The following is a 19,686-nucleotide window of genomic DNA, read 5'->3' as shown; positions in this document are numbered from 1 at the left end:
ACATGACAGAAAAACACGAAAAATCTAGTAATATCTTAAACTTATACTAGAAATAAATACCCCCAGTGTACACGTTTAGAAACTCACAACGCTAAAATTGGTAATTCCATTGGAAAGAACACAGATAGCCCTTTGTGCAACTACCGTAAATGGGATAATAATATTTCGCCACTTGCTCTATCCACTGTTATTAGCGACAGATGTTAATCTTGTGTGTCAAAGGTGCATGTCCATGCTAGTCGTGGCAGATAAAAACTGCCAGTATTTCTGCTACTAGCAGCTAATATTTATAGAAATGTGTGGCAAGTAAACCAGTTCGTAAAACCTGAATAAATGGACGAAACCGTTTTTCGGAAAATGAATTTTATGCGGAAAGTATGTTTATAAAAATATACCTTGTGGTGTATCAAAGATTGAGTGGCTAAATGAACTACTTGGGTCTTATTATGGGAAGCAAAATTTAATGTCATACTTTATGGTCAATTTTGACCGTTTATGGTCGTTTTTGCACCGCGTGTATTTTATAAGCAATTAAGATTAACAAATAATTTCCTTCAAAATATGACTGTTTAAGCCTACTCTTACATCAGGCTTCCCAGTGGCACAGCGGCACGTCTGCGGACTTACAACGCTAGAATTCGGGTTTCAAGATCCCCGTAGTGGGCAGATCACAGATAGCCCATTGTGTAGCTTTGTGTTCAACTTCAAACAAACTCTTACATTTGAAATAATATTATTTCTTAGTATTATTGATAATTCATTTTAATACGTAGTGAAAACCTTGTTGCTCAATATATTTGTCTAATGTAAAATAATTCTCAAAAAGCACCGAAGGCGTTAATGAATAATCGAACGAAAATATATTGACTCATTTTCAAATAAGGATGTATATACACATATGTATCTGATTTCCGTTTCGAAATACACCATACATTACTAAGTATTACAGAAAATCTATGAATTTTAAATATTAATAAGAATATTGCAATAATCAGTATTGCAGTATTCAGATTACTATAGCACTTTTTGTGAGTTGAGAGTTCAAAGTTCAAGACTAGATTATGCACCCATCTCCTATTTAACAGGAAGTTTTCATGAAATGCAAAGTAGGTTAGAACAGTGCATTAGTAATAATTGATACCCCCTATGCTTATAACATTAAAAAGTTTGGTTCGACATCAGGCATGGGTACAGCGCTAATAACCCGTAGAATAGCTTAAAGCTAAAACAAAACATTCATTTTAACATTAGACCATCTTTTAGGACAGAACATTTATTAATAATGATTATCTCACGTGATAAGTCTGAAGGTTAGAAAACCTTTATCATAACACGGCGACATCTTATTTCTTATAGTGCGATTGATATGGAAACAAAGTATATTTTATATTAATTCACATTGTGCGTTTGTGAATTTATTTGTTCGCTAACATACCCCCCCCATGTTTATTTCTCTGTGGTAACAATGTTGGTCTAGGAGTATAGTATGTCTGCATTCTCCTTTAACTCGAATGGAGCATTGGAGTTTGTATTCCTGCACTTCCTTGGAATTCTGAGGTGCCATTTTTGAAATGAGTTCAGACCCCAACTTGCAAGCTAGCGGAACCAAACTTGGCACACTTGCTCAGGTTTCACGAAAGGAAGTCCCCCAATATTTTTTTTAACTACACCCCCCCCCCCTTTGGGTTGTCGATAGAAATAATTGGAAATAATGGAGAAACTTGATTAGTACATTGATGCCTCTGTGAATCATAAAAAGGCTTTCGAACCCTGCAAAGAACGTTGGTATTTTATGCTAGCAATAACAATACGAAAAATTAATCTTAATACAGGAAAATGTGAGACTGTATAATATGCATACTTTTCATTTAATTAATTAAGCTTCAGAAAGTGATTCGGAAAGACATCAACTTTGATTTTGAAGTTTACTGAGCGTTTTTTTTTTTTTAACCTAAATACTTATACATAAATAGTCTTCATTTGTTATCAAGCACAAAGCTACGCTGTGCGAAATGCTGCCCCCATGCAAGTTCATACTTAACGCAACTATTGTCATACAGTCATTTGGATTGTCTAGCCTAATAATATTTAATTGTATTTATGCCCCATGGTGGCTTAGTAACTATTAAAAGTTTGAGGGTTTATACTGCCAAAAATCGGGTTTTTATAATCGCGGTGAAATATATAAGATATTAACATTTAATAATAAATCACCAAATCACCGTCATATTCAATAATCTTGAATTAGTTTCTTTGGATTTGTTGATTTACATGTTCAATATTTATCTTTGAAAACATTTTCTGTTGGTTGTAAAGAAATTAATTAGCCATGTTCAGCTCATAATAAGGTCTAGCGCCGTACAGCGTTTACCGTACCGGACTGTATAGCCGAGATTGTGGTTTGTGTCCAGTTATTGCTAAATAAAAATCGCTTGTGGCCATGGGTTTTCTAAAACAGTAACAGTCAAATCTCACTATTTGGGCTAATAAGAGTTTCCGAATAGTTGGCAGTCGGTGGTGTTGATTAGCTCTCTTCCTCTAGCCTATTACTTGAAAATTAGGGACTGCTACCACAGCTAGATCTCATGCTCGACAAGTAACAATGAAAATAAAAAAAGGAATAAAACATAAAACTTTTTATCGACTCAAACATTCGAAATAGATTTTTATTCTAAAATATGGTTGATGAGATAGTGTAATACTTTTGAAAAGTCTTTAATGTAAGCAGTTATGAATACAATGTCCCCCTATTTGTTAGTTACGTGATTGATTGTTTTAAATTTCGCGCGAAGCTACACGAGAGCTATCTGCGCTAGCTGTCCCTAATTTAGCAGTGATAAACTAGAGTGAAGGCAGCTAGTCATCATCACCTACTGCCAACTCTTGGGCTACTCTTTTACCAACGAATAGTGGGGTGGGATTGACCGTCACATTATAACGCCCCCACGGCTGAAAGGGCGAGCATGTTTGGTGTGACGGGGATTCGAACCCGCGACCCACAGATTGCGAGTCGAGTGCCCTAACCACCTGGCCATGCCGGGCCTAGTTACGTGAAGTGAAGAAAGATGGTAACAGTGTTGGGTAGCTTGGTAAAAAATCACCATAAACTAACGGAAAAAAATGCTTTTCATCTTAAAATTGGATTTTGTTTTCACTAGAACTTAAACATATAAAATGCAATTTACCGGAAATCTCCAGTAATCCGAAGTACACGCAAAAAAAAATGGTTACTTATTTATGATTAATTTTTAGATTTATACATTTAAAGAAGAGAAGATTCCAATATACTTATCTACTTTCCTATTTATTCGTATTTATTTATGCATCCGTTTTAAGCCAACATCCAAGAAGCCTATTTGTATGCCAAGCGAGTAAAGGAAGAACCTTTATAGTTTGTTTTTTTTTTTCTCTATCTTATAAGCTGCTTCCGACATTTTATCTTCTGGTGTCTGTCATGTGAATATAAATATACATTTATCTTCAAAAATCAAATAACAGTATTTTTTTTTATTTCGTGTATTTTTAAATAGAAACTACAAAAATGGTTTTAGAAGCTTTGTAAAAGAATATGGGGGTTGAGCAAATGTCACTTGCCAAGGAGTTCACTCTACGTTTTTAGAAATTATATTATATATTATTAGAGTAAAATATACATTGGCAAATGTATGAAAAAAGTCACTTTGTTACCAATATACATTATGTTGCTTGCTTATTTGGTAAGTTTAATCTCCCTACTACATAAGCTAGAAATATTCATTCTACATTTACACTACATTATTAACTCTTCGCTAAATTCATCCATATACCAGATATAAGAAAGTATTAAGTTGCTTTGAAATTAATTTTTGCATTTACTTTTTTCAGGTTTAGGAAAGCATTAGTTTTTATGGGATTTTTTTTTATTTTGCGTTCAATTGGTATTACAGTATTATTCAGAAAAGTAGAGGGGAAATAATACGCTTTTTTTCGTGCCATTCTGTGTTACAGACTGCGTTAATGTCCACTTGTGTAATGAAACATTATTTAGCTAAACGTCGTCTTCTGTTTTACACTTTTCTGTATTACTTCATGTATTCTATGTTGAATTCATTCAAACAATTTGTGATCAAATAAAAAATATTTAAAAAAAACAACAACAAGCATTGCCAGTCGTTTGTGCAATCTGAAAAACAATTATTAATTTGTCAATAACTTGTAGTCTGGAATTGGACATTTACTCTTATCGACTTAATGTTACCAATATAATACAGATGTGTAATACCTGTGCGGATAAGTACTAATGAATACGTATTGTAGTCGTAGAATTTTCGGTGTAATGTTAAAAGAAAATTAGAATTCTTATTTGCTTTCCTTTTATAAATGTTATATTTCCAGCAAAAAAAAATATATTTTGAACGAAAAAGACAGCTGGTATTGAATTATTCCTGGTACATGTACATCAAGAATAGAAAAGTATTTCGAAGAACAAACAACAATATGAATCTTACGTCAGTTGTATAACGCAGAATCACTTAGATGCTGCTTTGATTTAACATGGTAATGTTTCATTGCATAACCATTTATCCGATAACTTCACACACACACACACACACACACACATTTATTTATGTTTACTGTGAAAAGTAGCATAATCTCTCCGAAATGTACTTTGAGTTGAATCATTCTTTCAGTATTTTTATGTATCCTCTTTCATCAAGTAGTTATTTGCCCATTTGTTTATTTTCTCAGCAGTTTGATTGCCATCTACTCTTATATAATGTGTTTTTTTTCTTCATCTTTCTCCAGAAAACGAAGTGAAAGCAAAAACCAAAGACGTTATAATTTGAAAATATATATACACACACACATAAATCTTAATATAGAAATAACGCAGTGTGATTAAATAACGTTAGACTATAATCATTTATTAATCAATAAGAGGGAATCCTCAATAGCCGCGTCACTTGAAATTCTTTTATGTAGGATTAGAGTAAATTAATTTACGAGATTTTTTTTTTCATTTTTATTAGCTATATCTTTGTGGAACAGAGGTACCAAACGTGGGGGCGCGCGCGTATACTCAATTCTATTTTATTACCCATCAGGATCTCTACCAGCCTACCCTCAAATTGAAATTTTTCAGGCAGAATTAGGGTAAATTAATTATGAGACCTTGGGCGTACTCCAACAGATCAATCGGAAGGGTTTGACCTCCCGAGTCCAAAATTGTATTTAGATCTAAAACCGATCAAGAGATGACGGAGCTACGGGCTAAAAGTTATACTTGAAAAAAGTAAAACTCAGAGCTATTGTATGAGCCGCGGCTAAAAAAGTATATTCTACAATCTAAAGTAAAACATGTGCGCGTGGAACATGTTACGACAAGATTTACAATTTTTCATCCAGACAAAAAGCAGTTATTTTCTACAATAACTCCTAATCTAGGTAAATCTTCTTAGTAATAATTAATGCCAAGAAGCTTAAAATTAACGTATTGAACAGTTTGTTTAAAATAGCTATGTTTTTCAGAAAGTCGGTGTGTCGCTTCATACATACAAGTTGATTTGTTCTCATTTTTAAAGTAGGGGAATTAAAAAAAATTCGCGACTGCGAGAAATGTTCATTAGGCATTTCTCGGGTGTGGTTCATAACAAGTATTAAATGTACGTGTTTCCATCTTCGTAAAAATAAAGTAATTGTGTGCATTTTTCCAAATTGTATCTAATTAAAGTTGAAATACTAGAATTGCATAGAATATCGACCCTATGAGCAATCTTAATTTACACAGACATCCATGTTCTGAAGTATCATAAAAACCCGTCATGATTTAAATATAGAAATTGTACGGTATTTTATATACGCTTTTGTCTATGCCCCGCATGGCCAGGTAGTTAGGGCGCTTGACTCGCAATCTGAGGGTCGCGAATTCGAATCCCGGTCCCACCAAACATAGTCGCCCCTTTCAGCCGTGGGGGCGTTATAACGTGACGGTCAATCCCCACTATTCGTTGGGAAAAGAGTAGCCCAAGAGTTGGCAGTGGGTGGGGATGACTAGCTGCCTTCCCTCTAGTCTCTCATTGCTAAGTTAGAGACGGCTAGCGCAGATGGCCCTCATGTAGCTTTGCGCGATTTTCAACACAAACCAATCTTGTCTATCATCCGAAGATTAAACTCAAAGAACTTTCAGCTTTACGTTTTGAATATGATATATTAATATTTGGTGAAGACAAAATAACAAGTTTTATATGCAAACCTTCATGCGTTATGAAGATACCGCAAGAGTTAGATTAATTCTAACGTTTAACAAAAAGAGAACGTAACTAAAATCAGGGTTGTTGTTTTTTTTTTTGTTGTTTTGTTTGTATTTTATCTTGGATAATTTCCTAAAACAATCTAAACAGTAGACTAAAAATAATTAATCTCCCATAAAGTACAATCAAGCTAGAATAGTCGAAAGGTAAGATACGCCTTAGCAGGACCCTCACAGTGGTGGTGGTATTTCACAACAGCTTTAAACTGTACTTAAAAACCTGATATGAAAGTTTACTCGTTTGTCTTTCGTGGGAAAATGTCTTTCTGGCCCTGTTATGTGGGCTTTATATGTATACAGATGTGTATAAATATATGCTTGATTATTAACCTACACATGATATTTTGCTTGAGAATGATGAGTACGAGATATATGTATACAGATGTGTATAAATATATGCTTGATTATTAACCTACACATGATATTTTGCTTGAGAATGATGAGTACGAGATATATGTATACAGATGTGTATAAATATATGCTTGATTATTAACCTACACATGATATTTTGCTTGAGAATGATGAGTACGAGATATATCTACGGTTCCATCAATTACCCATTACTTGTTTAATATCTTAGGGTTACGCTATTAAGTATATTTCTTGACCAATGAACAAATTCTATAAGTTATACAGCACGTTTTTAGTTGATACATATTGCATACATACTAATTTATAGAACAAGCTGCATTTAAGACATTTACAATCTAATCCTTTGTACAAGTTATAGTGATCAGTATTTAATAATGGTAAAAAAATAAAAATACACTAATAGAAAGTTGTTGATTTAAAGTAGAATTGACACAGAAAACAAGAGCTTATTTCAATTCCAAGTAAAACTATTTTAGGAATTAATATAGGGAGCATAAATAAACTTAGTTTGTTCTTAAAACTTACTTATTTTCGTCTGATCTTTGTGTACTTCTATATAAATTGCAGTTTGATCTTTGTGTACTTCTATATAAATTGCAGTTTGATATTTGTACTGAAGAATATTAGTGAAAGTACAAGAAAAATTAAATCACTAAGTTGCTATTCACGTCAGCAGCATTACCACAAAGCACAGGTAGGAATGTTTACCTACAAATGCCCGCCAAAAAAAAAATATATGTATATATTTACTAAGGCAGTTTACTGTTCAGCAGAGCTACCATATACCACATTAGAAATGAACTTTCTATTACCACATCTTTATATTTCCACGTGTATCGAATCTTGAGTATTGATTTGTGGAACGTTGCTCATTATAAAGTAATTTTGTTACTTTGTATTCATTTCGAATGCGAGCGCCATCTTTAAACGACGTCGGTTTTTAGTATGTTGTTTATCGTTACGAGATGTTATACATATTCAAACTATGAAATTATTTAAATATGGAACTGGCTACTTTGTAATAAAAACATTGTTTATGTTAAAATGTCAGTCATTTTGTGACATATGGAAATATATTAAGAGTGAAAAATAAACTTTTCTGGTACAATAAAAGTTATATATATTAATTTTTCCAACGGATTAGTTTCGGTAATATAGTTACCGTCAGAGCTTACTGAAACTAGGAGTCTAAAACAACTAATAGTTTAATCTTCCTTTAACCAAAAAACGTTATTCTGCTCGTAATATAGAGGGATCCAATGTACTTGAAAATGAATTACATTTGAAGTTTTTAAACCTATTTGACAAATCTACACCAATCCCACCCATTTGACAAATCTACACCAATACCATGCATGCTCTACGCATCATTCGATTACATCTCAACTTGTTTAGTAGACTAACCGTATTGTTACGCATCATCACATGCCATTTTTATATTAATGGAAAATGTTACTTTAAGGCTTGTCACAAAAGTATATTGCATAAAATAGTGGAATTTAATAAGTATGACTACATTCCTACCAAAAGTGTCACTTAGAATATATATAGAATTCTAATGAAACTTATTGTTCTATGCTATATAGAATACGCTGTATAATTTCTATAAACTTTTAAAGCTCTATAGTGATAGAAGCTTTAGCTATAGAAAATTAAACACTTGAACAGTCTATAGAAAACCATATAAATAGCCAATTGTTTCTAAAGCACTTCTATAAAGTCTTAAAGAGACAGAAGTTTTATCTGTAAAAAGAGCATTCTGTACAGATATTTTCTATAATTTATTTTGTGTTATTTAGAAATTATAGAATCAATTTTGCATACCATTGCATAAATGTACAGACAAATAATTTCAAAATCCGATTAAAGCGTACATTTGTGTCAATAACAACGTTCTTTTTACAGCGATATTATACATTTTAACATTTGAGGCAAAGCCCCTATTGTAAACAATTTGATTAACAGATAACATATGCAGACAAACAATCACCAAATAACGTAAGACAACAAAATAAAAAGCATAATGTTATTCAACAAATGGTTAGATATAAATTTAATTATCTTTTGTTAATTGCTCTATTTCTTTGGTGTATGAATTTTGTAAAAAAAAACTTACCTATTACTCAAAAGTTATTGATTCCCCCCCCCCTCAAAATATATTTTCATTCAATTCCTATCCAATAATACAATATTATTCTGATTCATCGCGATTTAAGTTCTTGTTTGGACCTGGGAGGGTCAGGTGCAATTTTTACCTACAATATTACTATGGCGTTTGTGCGTTTGTTTTGAATTTCGCGCAAAGCTACTCGAGGGCTCTGCGCTAGCTGTCCCTAATTTAGCAGCATTAGATTAAAAGGAAGGCAGCTAGACAACTTACCAGCCACCGTTTACTCTTGAGCTACTCCCTTGCCAACGAATAGTGAGATTTGCAGTCATATTATGACGCCCACAAAATGCTATATTACCAAAATCGTGTTAAACTTAGAAATACTTTAGTTTCATTAGTTAGTTTCACTTTTATATTATAGTTTCTGACCCTTACCAGATATAAAACCTTGCCAGACACTTTTAGTTATTAGATTTTGATAACTATATTTATCAAATTAAGGACACTACGAGTTTTGTTGGCGTGACAGGAAGTGGTTAAGTTATATGTATCAAAATTAGTCCGAACGTTAGTAGCTGAGAAATAACTTGAGGACATATCTCTTTATGTACTATAAAATGAATTAAAATGTTCAAATACTCATAAAAAAATAGCGTTTAAAAGCTGTATTTTGGGCATTGGAAGACACTAATCTTGCAATGTCGAAAGCTATTTATCGAAAACCAGAAATATTCGTCGAAATAATAGCTATCAGGTGGAAAGAATAAAGCTTCTCCAGCTACAACTTGAGGCTATTAAGCTTAAGTTGAACATTACATATAATATTTCTTTTTAAGCACAAAGCTTTGTGTAGTTTTGTGTTTAATAACAAATAAATCTTTTTTAGAAAAAATAATTAAACGGACAGAAATAAATATCCAGTTCTATTGATTTAATTAGGCTTATACTTTAACATATATTTTAACAGACATGCCTCATTTCTATCTTCGACGAATTAATTATAATTCATAAATTATTTAGAATATATTTGAAAACATTTGAACCATATAATTTGATCGGAATGAGCTAGTTCTTATGAAAACAATTCTCAAAAACTAAAGAACAAAAACTTTCACATTATATTCATATATGTGCAAAATCGCAAAACGAAATTAGAAAATTAAAGTAAATATCTATCCACAAATCCAGATCCATCGTTTTATTAATGTAATTATGCCTCCAAGCTAACTCCATATTATAAATATTTGTCACATGCTTAAAACGGAAAGATGTTCCTCGTCTGATAAAGAGCTTATTGATTAACTCGGTGTCTTTCTAATAAATAAATATCAATACTCGTGAAGTTAGCCTGGAAATTAATTTATTGAAGTTTCCATAATGTAAATTAAATTCAAAATTTCCAGCCATTAAAAGTTAAGATTGGAAAAAATGTACATGTAATGAAGCTGTTATATGCTAATGTTTGCTGTAATATTTTTTTTCAAACATGGTAGACCTTTGTAAACATATTGATTACTAAGATAGTATCTAATGAAAATAAAGTATTAATACATTGATAGAACCATATGACGTTCTTTTAACGTCATAAAATAATTTATTTCTTATTCTTTGATTTAGTTAGCCAATGCATGCTGTTAGCGTCTATAACGTTGTACATTTGCTGTTATGTTAAACTTACTTTTTTCTTCAATACCCATTCAAGCTGTCTCCAAGCATTATTAGATATCATTGCAATATAAATATAACGATTCGGTATGCTTCAGTCTCATTAGAATTATATGTTTAGCCAACCAAATAAGCTTTTATGTTGTTGTTTTTTTTTCTTCCTTGCTTTCCTAATACTGTATTAGTCTATAAGAATTTAACATCTATATAAAAATATGATTTTCCATGGAATCCTATTTACACAAAGGACATCGCATTTTAATTGTGTTCTTCATTTAGTTTTTTTTTAAAGTTCAAATGTTTCATTGTAAACATAACCTATTTCCGAACCGGAACAGTTATGTTTGCTTTAAAATATTTTATTATCCAATACAATGATACACAGTGTACTCAAAGTTATTAATGTGCAATACTAAGGAGCCATGGATTGACTATTCTGTACGTATTTATGTACAGAGGACTGAATGTTCGGCAATAGTGGTTACCTGAGTAAATAATGCTGGGATCGCGTGTGTAATTCCTTTGCTAAGAAACAAATTGAGAAAAAATAGAGGCAGAGAATAATTCTTGTTTCACATTTTGTAGGATAATCAAAATAAATTCAAGTTACAGGGATTGTTGATTAAAAAAAAATCGGGGCTCTGTAATGTAGAGAGAAAATTATTGGACTTTAATAGATGAAGAGCAGCTTACTTCGTTTTGATATTTGTCTTCTAATCAAACATAAATCTGGTCTAAGATGTTCTATCAAACGATGAAATTGTAAAGGTTTTTTCTCCTTTTCTCATATCTAAAATTTGGGAGAAAAGATTATACGTGACTAGTGAAGTATTAAATTCGGAACATGAATTTGTTTTTCATATTTTACTATGAAAACATTTATCTGAATAATTTTTTTAAATTCACCTAACCACCAAACAAGAAGTTATTTAATTTAAGTTTCACAACAATACGCCCCCAGTGGCACAGCGGTATGTCTGCGAACTTACAACGCTAGAAACCGGGTTTCGATACCCGTGGTGGGCAGAGCACAGATAGCCCTTTGTGTAGCTTTATGCTTAACTACAAACAAACAAACAACAATATTAAACTTATATTGATATTACAAATATATACAATCGATACCAAGACTATCTACCAAGTAATATTATTAAGATATATTTTCAGTAATTTGTGATTTATGAAGTATTTGTTAATTAAAGCAAAATACATTATTAATGCTAGAAATAAACTACTTATAACGCCAAATTTGGTATTTTTCTTTAATTAGACACCCAAAGTTTCGCTTGACAACTTCAGTAGCTTATCACTAAAACACAATCCGTAACTGATAGTATAAAGCTTCAAATAAATACGACAACATTTGGTGTCATAAGGTCGTGTATTTCTAGTATCAAATGTCTTTTATACAACAATATGCGCTACAGATATTAAATACTAAGATTGACGGTACATTTGAAATCCAGTTTTTATTTTCGTTACACATACAATAAATGTTGTTGGAAAAAGTTTCCTTGGTTTCTTGACGATTCTTCTTGAAAGCTTTAGAGTTTGTTTTTTTTAAACATAACATGCGAACTGCGATAGAAAAACATTTTGCTTGCAGGTTACTCCATTAGAAAAGGATGGGAACATTCTGGATACGTTCTCTTTTCTGCTGCATTTCACTTTTATGCGAGATCATCGCATGAATGATTCTTCTAAAGGGGGTTTAGTTTCATGCTGCGACACAAAAATCGAAGGCCAAGAAAAGCGCATTTCATTCTTGCCTTGAAAAAAAAATGTCCAATCACCGTTTAAAATAATGTGATGTATCATTAAGAAAATATTTACGTAATACTTTTCAGAGAATTTACCAACTCAGTTTATCTTATTCCTGGAACTAAATATATATTTTTTAAGACGAGCACCAACCGCTATTCCATTCATTTCAATAACTATTTAAGGTTTCAATCACACCACCAGCCGGTCAGTTGCTTAAACCTTTCAAATGAGCATATTTAGGTTATGTTCATTCTATACAACTGTAGACAAAACCGTTTTGTTTTATGCGATAAGATTCTGATGAACTAATCGTATAGTTCGTAAACATATGTATTTAGGTAGCTCATAAACTCGTAAAAGATAATGCATTTAAATACCCATTCGTTCGTTTTACAATGTGTAATATAGATTGAAATTGGACTTATAGAGCAGTAAAAGTTTTACAGGATGAACAGAAGAGCTTGGAGTTAGATCACATATCCCACTCAGTTCCTACAGAACGTGCCTATTATGAAGTTAACGATATTAATAGATATGTTTTGTTTCTTTTATTCTATTATTGATTTATTTTGCCATTCTCTTCCTAAATGAGCTTAAAGATTGTTTTGTCTAACATCACAATTTGTCGTATGTATCTCGTAACCTAGATTTTTTTTGTCGTATGTGTCTCGTAACCTAGACTTTTTGTCGTATGTGTCTCGTAACCTAGTTTTTTTGTTGTTGTTTTTTTTTCAACTAACTTAATTTTTGGTTGTTATTCATTTTGATGAGGATGGCTGGAAAGCTCTCAAAACATTGTATTAAGAAACCCCGCAAATTCCACTATTAAGTGTCATTTTATTCTCAACTCTTATCGAAATTGATTTCTCCTTGAAACAATATTGCGGGAAATGGCTGGAAGTGAGGCTTAGGAAATAAGGTGTCTAAAAACACAGTAAGTTCGTCCTTTTCGTTTTTCTCAGCTTACTTGAACTAGATTGATTTTTACCTTGCAAATTGAAATGTATTTAATAGACAACGTATTCCCTTCGCTTTATAGGTTACGCTCCAGAAGACGTCTTCTACAACTTCATATTAAGTTACTTTAGCATAATAACGGAACGTGATGAGTAAATCGCGGATGTAACTAGTAATATTGTTCGATTCTAGCTAGCCTGACAGTACAGTAGTAATTTTCTAACATACAACTAAAGCACTTCTGTATGATTATGTAAGGCAAATCAGACAATTATATGGAATATATTCAAAAGTTTCAAAGGAGATTTCTCAATTTTAAGTTTACTGTGAATAACTAGTACTTTAGTGGTTTGATTTTATTGTTGCAAATATTTCATAACTTTTTTCGTCTCTTTCATGTAATATAACAAAGGAATTTGATGCGAATTTTATCTGTCTGAAAGTAAGCTAGAAGGTCATGCTCGTTGTATTATTCGATTAGTATAATCTCCATCGCTTTTCATACAATATTCAGAAGTCGAAACTTTTTTTTTTCATACAATGTAGTCTATACATCAGGTTTGTTTGTTTTGAAGTTAAGCACAAAGCTACACAATGGGCTATCTGTGCTCTGCCCACCACGGGTATCGAAACCCGGTTTCTAGTGTTGTAAGTCCGAAGACATACCACTGTGCCACTGGGGGGCTAAATCAGGTTTAGATGTACCCATTATAAAATACGATAGAAATGTTATTTTCTATACTAAGTTCCACGTACATTGCTCTGAGTTAGTCTAAATATATTGGTAGCATTGAATATAGACAACACCAAATATTTGTTCAGTACCTCTATCTAGTACATTTTTTTTTCTCTTTCTGTCAATAACTGAATGGACTTTGTATTGTATATTTTCAAACAATATAAAAATTTAACATTAATTTTGCTAGGATGCTTAGAAACTGCCACGAATAGTATCAGCAGTAAAAATCAGTGTTCAATTCCTGCAACGAATACAGCGCAGAGAGCCTATTGTGCAATTTTACGCTTGAAGAGAGCACGAACTGTGAATCTGAAGTTCATGGTTTGCGACTAATTATCATAGTAACGGTCTCCTCATTTTGGGACAGTGCATTATAACAGTGACGGTTAAATCACATTATTCCATTAGGAAAAAGTATACCAAGATTTGATGGTTCAAAATTAGGAACGGCTTTGCGCAGAAGCCCTTATGTAGTTTTCGCAAAATTCTGAAACAAATTAACTAAACTAACTTATGCCAATTAAGCTTAAACCTGATTGCAAAATTAATTCTAGAGTTTCGTCACGTATCAAAATCAATTCTTAAAGAAAGCACTAAGGAAAGAAAAAGGAAAAAAAACTTAGCTGTGTCAGTTCAATGGTTAATTATCATTCAACTATCAAAACAAAAAGACATTTTTTGTTTGAAATAGATTGAATTGGTAGTTATTTTTATTAACTAACAATTCCAGAAAAAGATTTACAGATATAAACACACACACACACACACACACACGTATATTATTTCCGTAACAAATATTCTAATCCTGTGACTTATTTGCATTACGTGAATTTCTAGCTTGGATCAGAGAATCTGAACTACACTGCACAAAACTTTTAATTGTATAACTGAAATGTATATTACCTTTTATGATACAATACAAAAACTAATGTGATTTAATTTTATCCTTTCTCCACTCACCCACACATGTGCATTTTTGATTTTATGCAAATCATGCATCTGGTGATCCGTCAGTTAATTTGAAATGCAAGTTGTCTTTTAACCTACGCTCATAAAGACAACTTTCCAGAACATTCTTTAGCACCTCTTAAGGGTATATCCTTTACTATCACTCTGCTGGACACTATATAAGCAATCTTTTCTTTCTCGACGAATCTACACATCTGTTTATAAACTGAAGGAGAGTTGTTTCGTTCCTTAAACTGAAGACAGAACCAATTGTATTAACTACATATGCTTCACAAGGAATTGTGAGAGGTGTTCTTTATAATGTTTACAATGATGATACATTCCATAAATATATACAGGTTGTGTGTCCTACACCCGCCTACACCATATTCCAACCAATAAAATATGTCTACATAAAATATTTCTGTATGAAAATGGTTCCATAGTCAAACCAAATGAGAATACACGTATTGCTTAGCTGCCAGATGAAACAGATCCTTTATTAAAAACGATATTTTTCCCACATGTTGTTGGTTCACTGTACTATTGCCAGTGAAGTATTTTTTGCCTTGTTGAAGTCTAGTCTCTGAATATTGCGACGGCATTCTATGTTCGACGACTGAAAACCAGGATTGACAAGAGTTGTCTGGTTGTGTTATGGAGAATATTCTCGTTGTCCGGGTGTTTAAGCAAAGTAAAGTATTACTTCACAAGCAATAGCACTAATATGTCCAGGTCTTCGGTTTAGGAAGGAGCCGTGCCACATTCTGTTAACGAGACTTTCAATAGTTGTGGCCAATTTACAGCATCCTGCTGTGGTTGGTCATCTTCCATTTGTCTCAAGGAAGGCTCCCCTCACGAGGGAAACATTCGAGCTCTCTCTCTCTCTCTCTCTCTCTCTCACACACACACACACACACACACACACACACACAGTCAGATTTTAAAATATAAAATTCTTATATATGTATATGGGTTGTTTTTTCTTTTTTTGCCAATTGTCAAAAATAAATAGATTTACTTATATTTCTTAATAGTATAAATATATGCTATGTAGTTGTTGGGCTTAGGATTCTTCTACAGTAGGTGTCTGACTTGTTAGCGATAAATTCAACGATAAATAAACAGCACACACTTTATTTATTTGAAATATTCGAAACAAGTTAAACGTATGTACAATAAAGTGTTCTTACTACAGAGAATATAATCATATCGTAAACGTTATATCAGTATATGTATAGTTCTGTTCTTGTCAAAAGTCCACTTATGCCTGTTCAATTACTTTAGAATCTCAATATTAGTCTGGTGTGATTCACTTACGATTGCGGTATTTCTTCTGGAGATCCCATGTTCCTTTTGTCAAAGTGCACTCAGGCTGATTCAGTTACTTTAGAATTTCGCTTTGACGGATTAAACTTATTTTTCTTATTTCCTTTTCCACTGTTAGTTTAACTCTAATAATAAATACATATACACACCAAACATTGAGCCTATCACTTTTACGTTACTTAACTTTATACTATATTCTCTTTGCTTTTATCTGTGATACTGTTTCTACCATTTTCTATATTCTCGACACCAATTTGTTAACAAAACCTTCTACAATCGTCTGTTTTTAACTCTTATTATAATAAAACTTAAAAATAATAAAATATTCACTCACAAATATAAATTAATCACAAATATTTAAACCAAATAGCGTTTTTATATGACAACATTATATATGTGAGCGCGCTGCCTTTCAAGCTGACCAGACACCCGATTTAAATAAAATATACTGAGGAGATGGTTGACGATACTTGACAGTGGTTTTACTTTGTATTAACTATTATGCTACAGATGACGATTACTTTTTAAATGTTTTTTCGCATTGCGTTTTAATTATAAACTTTGAAAGAAATTAAGTGTATGTAAAATGTTATAGCTTATGGAATAATAAGTCTAGATTAGTTAAATAATTTATTGCCAAATAAATATATTACAAGTCAGATAAACGTTTGACACTTGACGTGATTCCTATTACTACATAGTTATACAGTATCATCACTATTATTTATAAATTTGTGGTGTTTATAAATTGTATTTGTGACATTAGTAGCTACATCTATTTCATTTGGTTTCACTTAGATGCTTTAAGTATTACTTAGGTTTTGTTCTAACTGATCAATAATGTGAGAGAAGTTCTTAGAGAAACTGGAGGTTTTTTAAATGTTCCTCTTTTTAGCTCATACAGCTCTTAATATTATCTCATGGAAATCTATACGTGCGTTAAATAACAGGAAGATTGTTTAAGAACAAAGAAAACAAGTTTGTTTTTATATTAACACCCGCCACAGAAGCCAGTCGGCATCTTGAATGTGGATAAAAAAAAAATTCATACTGGTAAAATGAGTTTTTCTTTCTTCTCTAAACAAAACGAGAGAGAGAGATGTTCGGCACTATTTTCGAGGTCTAAGTCGCTGGATCAGACCAGTAACTGGACTTGTGACCTGACCCTAAAACACGAGATCCAACATTGAAGTTAACTTGTAAATGTAAAATAAAACGACGTATCAATGAAATATGCATGAAGTGTTATAGATGTGGTCATGAATGTAATGGTTTAAGTTTAGCAATTAAGCTAAACGGTGGGTTCAGGTCGGATGAGCGAAGAACGTTTTCAAAGATACCTACATCGAAACAAAAACAAAAAATGGGTACAATAGTGTCGTTAACTTCAAAAAGGGGGATGGGAATCATATACAAGAAATCGTTAGTTTCAATATATTGTGAAACTAACGACCCAGTGTAGACCAAATATGTAGTGTTGAAGGTGGAGCAGATGCACAACGCATTACAAGATATTCCTAGTGATTTTCAAACTTAAAATTCCATTTCTGCAATGAAAAGTAAATACAAGAAGGAAGGTATAATGCCCAGTATGGTACCAAACTATGAACCCTAAAGCACCGGTTTCTGGAATGACCCCCTGTTGATCTTCTTAGGTTCAGAACTAAAAGATACTGAACTGGCTCGTGTGTCTTGCGTTTAAGTATTTCAAATTTTAGGTTTCCTGCAGAAATTGTGTTTATGATAAAAATTCGCGACAATTAAGTTAATCTAATTCTTATAAGTTATTTAATAATCTATATTCTAATAAAGGATACACACTAAACGTTTTAGAAACGTTATTTTCCATTGTGATATTTATAAACACCTAATCTATTAATTGACAAAGTGTGAATGTGTGTATCCGCTTACAACTGGCGAGTCGCTGAACTGATTGTCACCCATGCTATCATGTACCTTAGGCCTCCAAGATGAGTGACATAGGGACCGACGTCTAGAGAACACGCAAGTCTTCCGCGTGCGTTTAACTGGTACGTCAACTAGTGTACAAGTACGTACTCATATTGTGAGCATTTAGTTATAGGTAAAAATTGTCCCTTTTCATACAGGTTAACTCAAACCCATTGAGTTTCTTCGACAAATACAGACGTCAGTGACTTTTTTAACAATATTTTTAAGTTATAATTATAACAATTTCGTCTACTTAGTAGTACCGCAGCGAAAACAAGTTAAAATAACGTTTGCGCCAATAAAGCATGATAAAGTACGAAGGATTAACTATCACAAAACTCCCGATAGAAATGAAGTGAATATCACGAAAGTTACAACTTTCGTTAGTTTTAATTCTAATTGCTATATATAAGCCAAATGGTTTACATAAACGTACCGTAAGAATTTGGCATCTCATAGAAGAGAAAATTTCGAGGCTCACCTGTTCGAGTAATATGTTGACTTCTTGTTCTCAGTTACAAAAACTCTTACGACAATCATTATCTAGAAACCACATCAGTTCATAACTATCAAAACCACGTACTTAAAAACGTTAAGTTTTACTCTTCAACCAAAACTCACAGCAAATGATAAAACGATGGCAAGGTGTCTTCTATCTTTACCGTTAACGGGAAGAATGGCTTGCTGGTTAAAAGTAACCACTTCTGCCGTCTGCGTTATCGATTATAGAACTGTTGCTCTACACCCAAAGATGGCGCTAGTGTCTTGTTCGCCTCGCTTCCAGGATCGTATTACCAGACAAGCACTTTATTATTCATTGGAGCAGAAACATACAATTTGGAAATATTTCAGAAAGTATCCTATTATTTTCTTCCACTTTTGTTATTTAGAACATATAACCACAGGTTCTCATACGAGTGGATAACGAAACGTTGTTTGGTGTTCATATCACTCTTACGGATCAACAGAACATTTTGTAGTCGTTAGAAAATTAAATATTTTTACTAAAATAGATTAAATGGATCAAATTCTTGATTTAGCACGTGAAAGTATAATTAAAATGAACAATTGTTCTAAAGAATTAATTAACGGAGCTTTCAGGTCTGCAAATATAGCATTTTCATCCTGGAGTTACTTTAACAACTAAATACAGATAACACAGTTACTTGTCAATTTGATTATTTACTTAATATATGTCACTCACGGACATTTGTGTTGCAATGATGACTTAATATTATTGTGCAACTAATTACAGATAATTAGTTGTCAGATATATTATTACCCCCTAATTAAGGCGGGTTTGTTTTCACCACTCTCCCTGTGAACAGTACAACTGACTTTGAAAACATTTGACACAAAGGTTCATTGTCCCCCGAGGGCAAATTGAGTAACTTTTGGTAAATATAGGTCAAATGTCAAGAACACACCGAATATTAATACCAAAACTAAAGATAGTTTCGTCTCATCTTTATGAAATAGAGTACAAAGCTTCAGTTACCCCCCTCCCCCATGGACTAATGTGTTCAAACCTGCTGATTGTAGCTCCAAAGTAACGGTCAACCA

At 32.5% G+C, this 19,686-nt stretch overlaps 1 protein-coding gene across 5 annotated transcripts in view; it reads right to left on the bottom strand.

Moving 5' to 3' along the window:
* The window catches only part of LOC106473645 (kin of IRRE-like protein 3), a 345,725-nt gene extending 326,945 nt beyond the window's left edge, over positions 1–18,780 (bottom strand). For 3 of the 5 annotated variants that reach the window (XR_002614036.1, XR_002614035.1, XR_002614037.1), the window contains exon 1: positions 18,605–18,780. The gene's annotated coding sequence lies outside the window, so the exon portion shown is untranslated. Of the gene's footprint in view, positions 1–18,559 lie in introns of all 5 variants that reach the window. The other 2 variants (XR_002614039.1, XR_002614038.1) reach the window with 2 other exon arrangements.
* Positions 18,781–19,686: the final 906 nt, after the last annotated feature.

Source organism: Limulus polyphemus, unplaced genomic scaffold, assembly GCF_000517525.1.
Source record: "Limulus polyphemus unplaced genomic scaffold, Limulus_polyphemus-2.1.2 Scaffold132, whole genome shotgun sequence".
In the NCBI taxonomy this organism is placed as follows: Eukaryota; Metazoa; Arthropoda; class Merostomata; order Xiphosura; family Limulidae; genus Limulus; species Limulus polyphemus.
The sequence above is the reverse complement of the archived record's forward strand: the minus strand, read 5'-3'. Positions and strand labels throughout refer to the sequence as shown.